Source organism: Ailuropoda melanoleuca, chromosome 15 (assembly GCF_002007445.2).
Source record: "Ailuropoda melanoleuca isolate Jingjing chromosome 15, ASM200744v2, whole genome shotgun sequence".
In the NCBI taxonomy this organism is placed as follows: domain Eukaryota; kingdom Metazoa; phylum Chordata; class Mammalia; order Carnivora; family Ursidae; genus Ailuropoda; species Ailuropoda melanoleuca.
This window is the reverse complement of record NC_048232.1, coordinates 87,712,781-87,723,147: the sequence shown is the minus strand read 5'-3', so window position 1 is coordinate 87,723,147 and position 10,367 is coordinate 87,712,781.

Below are 10,367 nucleotides of genomic sequence, written 5' to 3'. Positions count from 1 at the left end.
TGGGGACCACGGGAACCAGGTGGGGGAGCAGGACTCTGGGCCCGAGCGCTGGACAGCCTCACTCCGAGGCCGCTGCGAGACCCCAGACATTTCCTCATGTCCTGGCCTCGGCCCCCAGGCCCCAGCCTCGCCCTGCAGCCTCACACTGACCCCGAGAGTCCCCACCCTGCGACTGCGTCACCCCCCGTGGGGACCCAGTGGCCCAGGGGGGTGTGCTCTGCCCAGCACCATAGCAGGAGTTCAGGCACCCCTGCAGGGGCCAGGGGCACCCCTGCGGTGCAGATCAGGGCTGGGAACCACAGATGTGCTTGCGCTGGCCTGCCAGGCTGCGTATTCCTGGAACACGAGGCGTTTCCGGCCACTGAGCAGAGAGCTCGAGGCCGCCCGCCTCCTGGTGCCTGAGCCAGGAGGAAACTCGGAGCTGGCGTGTGCGGAAGGCTGCTGAGGCCATCCACCCGGTGTCCCCTGAGGGCCTGTCTGGGCCCCATGGAAGGCAACCTTCAGCTCCCCTTCCTGGGGCTCCTGGCCGGGGAAGCTGGGGGGCTATGGGAACTGAGCAGGGAGTGTCCCGAGGGGTGACTCACCTCCCTCCCCTGAGGCTCCCCGCCCCCTTGCCAGGCCCTGTGCAGGGTGGCTGGGGCCACGGGCCCAGCAAGGCCTAGCAGTCCCCACCGTCCCAGGTGGAGGAAGGGACGCTAAGAACTGAAACTGCTCTGGACAGCAGGCCCACAGAGGCCCCTGGGGCCCTCACCAGCCCTGGGAGCCAGGGGAGGTCACCTCTCAGGGTGGGCCCAGCAGGACCCCTGCTCTGGGTGGCATTTGGGACGCTGGTGGTGTGCAGAGGGAGCAGGGCAGGCCTCGGTGTCTGCAGGCCAGCCGGTCCTATGTCTGCCTCGAATTTGTTGAGTGACGGGGGCCAAGCCCCTGCTCCTGGCTGGGCCTCAATTTCCCCATCTGCAGAGTGGAGGCGCCTGGGGACCGGGGTCGGAGAGGGGGCCTTCACTGGATGCCAGGAGCGCCCCAGGTCTGCTGGCCCGGGGCTGCAGCTGTGTGGGGGAAGCCTTTCTCTGGGCCTCGCCTCAAATTTCCGCATTGGAAGAGACCCAGGGACCACAGAGCCACACCGGGTGCACAGGGGAGGGCCGGGCAGGCCCGAGTGGTGCGGGAATTAGTGGCTGGGCCAGGATCCGAGCCCAGACTCCTCTGCTGGCCCAGAATGACCCCGCTGGGCCTCCTCCGTCTCCCTGCTGCTTTCCCTGCACAAAGCAGGGCTGGGGAGGGCCAGACTCCAGCTCCTGGAGCCGAACTGCTCCCCTCTGCTGCCCCCTGGTGGCTATAGGGGCACATGGCAGCCCAATCCCCAAACCGGTACCCACAGGTTCCGGCGCTCACAAATATGGCCCCTATAGTACCGGGACACCTGCAGGGCTGGGTCACCCGCAGACCCAGACGTACCTACAAGGCACCCACTAGGCGCCCTGGCTGAGAGCACCACCTGCTGTTTCTTTGGATCTTCTCGTTCCCCCGTAGGCGGGGTCCTTCACAGGTAGGGTACAGAGGCTCAGGGGGTCAGTGGGCCGGACGGGCGGGCCCCGCACGGAGATGATTCATCAGGTGGCTGGTGGTGGTTGCAGCCACACCTCAAGTGGAAAAGTGTCCCGCCCCAACGAGCAGCCGCCTGGGGCTTGATGAGGGAGCTGAGGCTGCCTGGTCCGTAGGGGTGGGTGGTCACCCAGCTGTTCGTGGGAACAGGAGGGTGTGCGTTTGGGCCCTGGGTGGAGGGGCGGGGATGAGGTGGTGCCACGATCCTGAGGCCCCAGCCCTGGGGCAGAGGGGAGCCAAGGGCGCACACTCACCCCAGGAGTCCCCAGAGCCACCCCCAGCTTCTCCAGCTTTTAGCCTCCAGGCCCAGGCCCTGCACTCGCTGAGTGCCCACCACGTGCCAGCCCTGGGCCAGAGGTCGTGCTGATCCCCGAGCTCTCATAGGAGAGGCAAATGGGCTCAGAGTGGTCTAGCAGCCTGCGCAAGGGTACATGGTGGCCGCACTGTGGAATGCACTTCTGGGACACTCATTCCCAGCAGCACCCTCAGGGTGGAGGTGGGAGGGGTGATTACTCAATGGCTCAGTAGCTAAGGATGTGCTGGTGGGTCCTGTCTCCAGATGCTCGCTCCCATGAGTGCCCCCTGGTCTCTGATGTCTGACACCCTTCATCTCCCTGGTATCCGCGAAGCATGCTCAGGCCCTTCCACCAGACTACAACACCGTCCCACTCCCTGGTTCCTGGCACCCTGCCTGCGTACCCATCGCAGTGGGCATGGTGCTGGCACCAGGCTGGGGACGCGACAGGGATCCAGCAGAGCCATAGGGTTTTAGAGGTAGAGGGGCCATCCCCCAACTGAACCCAAGCGTCGGCTCTCGCTGGTGGGGAAGCTGAGGCCCGGATAGAGGAAGGATTTGACCAGGCCTAGGATGGGCCTGATTCAAAGCTGGGGTGGGACCAGGGTCAGGACCTAGGGAGTCTGATCACCAGCCCCACATCTATGGCACTGAGTCCCCGGGGGGCCAGGACAGGTGGAGGGCAGGTGAGCCTCTCCCAAGCCCCTCCACATCTCCCCGAATTGCCCACCAGGAAGGAGACAGGGATGGACTGATGACTGAAGAGCAGCAAGGCTGGCAGGTGGGCGGCTTAGCCTGGTCCTGGCAGGGGGCAGGGGGCAGGGGCCCAGTCTCGGGCCTCAGAGGCCAGTGCCCGAGGGCCCAGCCAGGCAGCCAGTCTTGTTATCACCTCTGATGTCATTTCAGGTGCCCTCAGCCCCCACTGTTCTGGGAGACTGAACTAACAGACGCTCAGGAAGTGAGGGTGTCGTGCGGTGGGTCCCCTGGGGGTCAAGAACCTGATCAGTTGCTCTGATGAGGAAGAAGGGAACGCACACAGGTAATCCAGGTGAAGCTGTCTTGCTGCCCTGTGACCTAGGCCTTCAGGTCAAACAGAGGTAACCAAGCCCAAGATGGTTGGGCCACAGACACACCGGCGCTGGGCCCGACCCCTGGTCCTTCAGCTGCTTGTCTGGCATCCCTGGGCAGCCCTTGCCTATCTGGCTGTGTGTCCCTGGGCAGCCCACTCAACCTCTCTGTGCCATAGAGAGGTAATGATGGTGCTCACATCACAGAGCACGGCGAGCACACAGAAGGTGCTGGAGTGCCTGATGGGCAGGAAACGCGGCATTGTCTCCAGGAATGGTGTTGGTGGATGGAGATGAGGGATCTGGGGAGAAGCAAGATGTGGCCCTGCTCCTGGGGTTCTCGCAGTCTGGGGGACAGACGCGTGGCTGCTGTCAATCCCCACTGGCAGCCGGGGGCAGGAGAGAGGACTTGTTCCCGGGGACTCGGGGCTTGGCCGGGAGGTTGGAGAGGGACCAGGCTGGCCCCGAGGAGTGTGGCATCACAGAAGGCTTGGGTGGGGGTGTAGGAGGCTGGGGGGCACAGGGACAGGTCACTGCTGGGCCGGCAGGCTCTAGGAGGTCTGACTTTGCACCGTGAGTGGCCCTAGGGACAATGGCCGGGAAGGCCATCTGTTCGTCCCCTCCATGGGAGGACACGACGCCCCCACAGGCCTGGCCGAGGTGAGCTTTGCCCCTGTGGGGCCTGATACAGACGGGAGGCTCCCGGCTTTCATCACCCCCGTGTCCCAGGGTCTCCCTTCCCGGGTCCGGGCCCGGGTTATCGAGGTGGGAGGGAAGCCGTCACGGGGCCCGGCGGCCCTGCACAGCTGGGTGCAATTAGGAAAGCGGAGAAGTTATTTCGGGGTTAAATCAAAACAAAATTCCCTAAGGTGATGGGTAGGCCCCCTCAAGAATGCATTCTCTTGGGGCGCCTGGGTGGCGCAGCAGTTAAGCGTCTGCGTTCGGCTCAGGGTGTGATCCCGGCGTTATGGGATCGAGCCCCACATCAGGCTCCTCCACTATGAGCCTGCTTCTTCCTCTCCCACTCCCCCTGCTTGTGTTCCCTCTCTCGCTGGCTGTCTCTATCTCTGTTGAATAAATAAATAAAATCTTAAAAAAAAAATGCATTCTCACAATGTAGCCCCCTAGGCCCTGGGAAGTGGGGACTCTGGACTCTAGAGACGTGAGGAAAGTGGACAGGGAGGGTGACGCCACCCACTAGGCCTGGCCTCGCCCGAGCAGAGGACGTGGGAGCACCCCCGCCTCCAAGTCCCAGCTCTGTCCACCTCCCACCAAGTCCCTCCCGGGATCAGGCTGTACCCCGACCCTGGCCCCCCAGAGCCTCCATGGTCTGTCAGTCCCTCCATCCGCCCCTTCCTCCTGCCGCTCACGGCAGCGCCTGCTGTGGGACCAGGAGCTGGGACGCCGAGGGCGGGTGGCTGCCCCCACCTCCACGGAAGGGTACCACCCCACTCTTGGCCTTGAGTGGCCTCCCGCCTGCGGGGCAGCCAGTCTGCCGGGCTCTTTAGTCAGCTGTCTCAGCTGGGCGCCGGCTCCCCTACCAGGCCTGGTCTCTCTGGAGTTAAAACACTCAGCCCTGTCTCCACCCCTGGGCAGTGACCCTTTCAAAGCAGGATTTCTCTGTAGGAGGCTTACAGGGCCAGCCTCCAAGCGGAGGGCTGTAGGCCAGCCCCTCGGCCAGAGCCCTGTGGACAATGGGACCCCGGGGGAGGCATCCTCTCAGAGAGGACATTTCTTCTCCCCCTGTGGTTTCTGCGCCTGGACAGGGTCTCCGTGCATAGGAAGCAGAGAGCTCCCTTGGTTTGAGGAGCATTTAACAAAGGGACACGGGCCTGGCAGAGCTGAAGAAAGCTGCAGGGACGGAGTTTGCTGGGGTGGCCGCCAAGGTGTGTGTGTGTTGGGGGGGAGCAAGGGTCTCAAGCCTCAGGCCACCTGCCAGCACCTTCCTCCAGCTGAGCCCAACGCAGCGCACCGGCAGCCCGCATGCGTGCGTCTAGGCCAGCCTCCAAGGCCGGCTGGGGCGGGTGGGCCGTGGGCCTGACCACGTAAAGGGCAAGCAGTCAGCAAAGGCCCCGAGTAGTAAGACTGAAACTCCGAGTGCCCCTCGGCATTCGAGAGACTGTCCGGGGCAGCCACCCATTTTCCTGTGGCAGAAGCCTGGAGAATACTGCCTAAAGCCCATGACCAGTGGGAGCTCTATGGCGTTTCTTCTAGAACTTGGCCGGGACGCGTTGGGGGCAGCATCTCTCAAGACACGGGCTGGCACCCGGCATCCGTGAGCGGTCTCTCTGGTCTCTCTCTGAAGGAGACCTTCCGGCCTCCCTGGGCTCTGCACCTGCTTGCCCGCAAGGGCCCTGGGTGGGGCAGTGGCTCAGGGAAGGACAGTGCTGGGGAGTCAGGCAGAGGGCCATGTCCTCCAGTGCAGGCCTGGTGGCCGCACGCACCTGGCTGGGGTGAGGAGGTGACAAGGACACGGCCCAGGGTTCACCATGCCCATGGAGGGGTCACGGGGTCAGTCACAGACGAGAGACTGTGCTCCAAGGACAGACGCACCTGCCACACCCTAAGGGTCAGCCCCTCTTCCTTCCATTTCCTTACTTGTACATTTGAAGGAGTGACAGACAAGTGACCAGGCCATTGCGAGGACGAAGCCAGATGCGGGGATGGGCATGTGCTGAGGGCCTGGCAAGTGGGGGGCCAGTATGCGCCAGCAGCCTGATTTGGGGTTTCCCCCAAAGCTCAGCCCAGGTCTGGCCCAAGCTGCTGCTCAGAACGTATAGAGACGGAAGGAAATTCTGCATGGACCCTCACTCCCCATGTCACCTTCCCCAGGAGGGAAGCCTCAGCATTAAAACCGGATGCCTTCAAACTCTACGCATGGAGCTGTCATTTGGGAAAATTGCTGCTTTCCCTTTTTGCCTCGGCTGCTGGGAAGCTCTGAACCAAAGCTGGGAGCACATCTCTGGCTCCACTTAGACTCAATTTCTTGCCCTCCCTTTCCGTTCCTTTTTTACCTCCATTTTTAATTACATGTCCTGTGGCATCTTTGTGGCACCCCCAAATCTCTTCTGGGCAGGGCCTGACTCCTTTCTTCAGGCTCCTCAGCCCCCACAGCCCTTTAGGTGCCCCCACCCCTGAGTGATGTGGGAAAGCATGGCAGCGGGGGCCTGGGATGCTCCTGCCCTGGGCTTGGGCTCAAATCCCTGCTCCCCTACTCTCTGCGGTGTCGCGGTCCCCTCCACCCACACACGTGCCCCTTCAGCGGTGTGGGATTGTGGGATTGAGGAGGAGGGGAACGCACAGGCAGGGCTTAAGTGGTACTCTGTCCACTTCGTTTTTCTCTCTTCTCCTGTTCTGTTTCTCGGCTCGTCTTCTCCTCCAGCCTGGCTCCGGGGCTCCTGAGGACAGCAGGCGTAAGAGTGTCCCTTACCGCCTCCCAATGCTGAGCTGCCTCCTCTCATCGGATGAGCTCCTCAGGTGGCACCCCAGGCCTCTGTCCCCAGGAGCCCATGGTCCAGCCAGGAGACAGGGCGATGGACAAAATCCAGGGGGCTGTGAGAGCCTGGGGGCCGGCAGGGACCATCAGGAGAGGCTGCCTGCAAGAGGGCGCCTCAAAGGGAAGCCGTGAAGCTGGGTACAGGCAGCCGGGAGGGGCTATGTCAGGGAAAGCAGGTGGGAAGGAGGCTGAAGAAAGATGAGACCAGGTGCATCAACAGCCCTTCTGAAGCCAAGGAGCCGAGCAGGTCCTTTGATGCTGTTGTGAACTCGCACTGCTGGGGCGGAGAGGCCGGTGTTGGCCAAGACCGGGAGGCTGGGCTCCCATGGGCCTGGGGAGGAGGGAGCAGGTGAGAGGCTCAGGTGGGCTGTGCCTGCAGGAGGCAATGGGGAGCCACAGAAGGTTATGGAGGGAGTGTGTGCCAGGCCCTCAGTTGCTCACACTGAATACATGGTTCTGATGTGCTCATTTACTTGGACTCCGCGACTTCTCGGACAAAGGGGCATAACCATCCTTGCCTGGCGAGGGGGATGCGCTGTTCTCTCCAACTCTGGCACCCACAGCCGGCCAGGCAGCAGTGCAGGGGGGAGGGAGATATCAGAGAGGGATCACAGAGATTCTTGCCAGCTTTTGACATTAAAATAGACTTTGGAAAGCATGGCTGAGACATTTTGAAAGAGAAACAACAAAACAAGCTTCGAGAAGCCAGAGCCCCGGCCAACATGAGTTCTCGTCCCAAATAGCGGCTCTGGGGAGCTGATGAGCCGGTGACCCTGAGCGGGCACCACTGCCGGCTCGACGGGGTGAGGGGCTGGACCTGACAAGGGTCGCCGACGCTCCGGACAGGGCAGGGCTGGCCTATGCCTGCTGCAGTGGCCACAGGAGCAGGTCCCCATTTCCAGACTCCCAAGGAGGACATGCGGTCACTGAAACCTGTCTGGACAGGTGGTGTCTGAGGCTGGGCACCCCTGGGTGTGATGCTGTAGCTGTCAGGTGCTGCTGGAGAAGAAGCAGGACCCCGAGCTGACTCACTTTTCCCCGCTGACCAGCCTCATAAGTCTGCAGAGCTCTCGACGTGGATTCAACCATGAAATCCATTTCCCTGGGCTGGACATGCCCATCTTTCCTCGAGGCTGCTCCAGGGACAGAGTGCTCGGGGGTAGGGTTAGGCTGGGATGTCTCAGCTCCTGCAGCCCCCAACCCAGAGTGCACCACGGGGGACCTGTGGATGACCCCCCTCCCCTGATCCCCACCAACTGGACTTGGGAGTCTCGGACGCGAACTCCCAAGGGGCCAGGAACTGAGGCTCAGTGGCTACACTGGCTTAGTGGGAACCTAAAAGCCGGGTTATTTTTCTTTGGGATGGAGGAGGTGGCCAGTCCTGGAGAATTTCACTTGTAAATTAGGTCTTGGCATCTCTTCCCTCTGCCTTGGCCGAGAAGTGGCTGCCACCTGCAGTAGGGGCAAGGGTGGGTTGGTTGTGCACCCAGTGGATGACTGGGTGGTCCTGGGGTGGCCGGAGGACAGGGATGGGATCTCGGCCTGTGGCTGTGCGAGGGGGCAAGGCAGGGGCCAGCCGCCGTGTCCAGTCTCCTCAACTTCAGGTTCCTGGGGGACCGGGGGGCCCTGGACAGGTCACCCTCCCCCAGCCCCGATGTCCAGGCCAGGGAGTGGGGGGCTGATCACAGACAGCGGCGCCGCGGGAGGCTTCTGGGCGGACAAGGAGCCGGTCACTGGTTCACTGTCCCCACGCCCCGCCTGCCTTGGGCAGGAGCTGCTTCCGGCCGCAGCACAGACAATGCGCCAGCGGGGGAGGGGTGGCCTGGGGCCAGAACCCCCCCACCCCCATCCCAGCCACACAGGAAGACGGCGTGTCCTGGAGTGAACCCGCGGCCAGGCGCTGTGACTTAGGTGCCAGATTCCCAGAGGAGGCGTCTCCGTTTGAATCAAACTGATTCCTTTCAGCTTTAAAATGATGAGGGGCCCTAGGACCCTGCTGGGGGGTAGGTGGGGGGCTTTAGAAAATCTTACCCTCTTCATCTGTGCCTCTCCCACAGTCCATGCCCTTGGGTTATGCTGACCTTCTTTCTACCGCAGGGCCTTTGCATGAGCTGTGCCCTCTGCCTGACATGCTCTCCTCCAGGTCTCAGCTGCAGTGCTCCAGCATGGCTCGCATTCCTCTCTGCCCATGCCCTAGGGTCCCCCAGTCAGGCAGCTCTTGTTAAATGTGCTGATGTGTGTCTGCTATCCCACCCCACCCCCAACACTGGCTCTGAGCTGCGCTGGGACCTGCCTGTCTTGGTTCCTGCCATAGCCAGTTCTCCCCAATCACCCCCACCCTGCCTTCCCTGCCCGAGCCTCACCGGGCAGTCCCCTCTGCACCCTGCAGGCCTCAGTGAACACGACCCCCATACCTCACCCCAACGTGCTGGCCTGCTCGTTGGTCTCCCTACCCTGGAAATGCCCCCTTAGCCTGGGCCAAGGGAGCCAACGGGGGCTGGGCACTCCCGTGACTAGTCAGGGTCCAAGCCACGGGCAGCCCCCTTCCTCTGTGACACCAGGGCTGGCCCCTGGAGACAGGATGGTCGCCCGGCCGCCAGGTCTGTGGCCCAGGAGGCCGGCTGGCAGAGCCTGCTGGGAGCGCAGGGAGCAGACATGTATCAAGGAGCTGCCCTCCCCCAGCCCCGACAGCCCCGAAGTCGGAGCACCAGCCTCAGCCCTGCTCCCGCGAGCAGACCTTCCCAGCCTCCCTGCTCCCCCGCCAAGGACGCAGCTCCTTCCCAGGACTCAGGCCCTGCCTGCTGGCCGCTGTCCCCCGTCTGTGGCACTCAGCCAGGTTCCCCAGCCCAGCCGTACCGGGGGCCGTGCATGTCCCGTACCCCATGCCAGCAGCACTCTGGGCTCTGCGCCTCACCCCACAGACCCAGCCAAACAGGGCTGCCTCGGGGAAGCCCTCTGAGATCTGCCTGTTCTGCTGTCCCTGGCATCTGAGAATTTTCCAGCACTGAGAAGGGTGGTTTGAGCAACTCTGACTGGGTTTCTTTCCTGCTAGACTCGGCTCCATTGTGGGTTTTTCCCCCTGAGGGGAAGGTGTTCAGGTTTTTGCTTATTTTGGTATCTCCAAAATCTCTTAGCAGAATACCTGGCACACAGCAGGCTGCAAAAAAGTCCTTGGTTGACAGACATGTTGCTGAGTGAGTGAGCTGTGACGGTGGCATGGTCCCGGGTCCTCAGAGGCTGAGAGTGTGTGTGTGTGTGTACACGTGTGTGTGTGCACGCCGGTGTGTGCAGGCTGTGTATGCGTGTGGGGTATTCTCTCTGTGGCGTGTATCTGTGTGTGGGGTGTGTGTGTGCGGTGCGTGTAGGGTGTGCGCATGTGGGGTATGTAAGGTGTGTGCATGTGGAACGTGTGTGTGGGTCTGTGTGTGTAGCTCGAGTCCCCTCCTCCCCACTGTCTCTGCCACCATCGAGGAACACCGTCCGCGTGTCCCCCACTACCCGGGTGTCCCCAGCCTGGAGCTCAGGAGACTCATACCTGCTCTCCTGGCCAACTCACCTCGCTCCTCGTGCCTTCCAGAAACTTCCCTGAAGTGCTGACTTCTCCCCAGTCCCACTGCTCCCATCGCTGCCCTGGCCACCAGGGGTTTAGCTTGGCTTTGGGGTCCCTCTCCCCCAGGACCACGAGGGAGAGCAAAGGGTGTTGTTCGACCATTAAAAGGCATGAAACATCCATCAGGAGGCTAAAACAATCATAATAAAGATAAAAACACAAGGAAAGCTAACAAGAGAATGCGGTAAAACCGGGCCCCTCCCTGGTGCCGGCCCACGGGGACATGCAGGACACAGTCCCCTGGAACACGGTTTGGCAGTTCCTAAAAGAGCAAAACACAGGGGTGCCTGGGGGGCT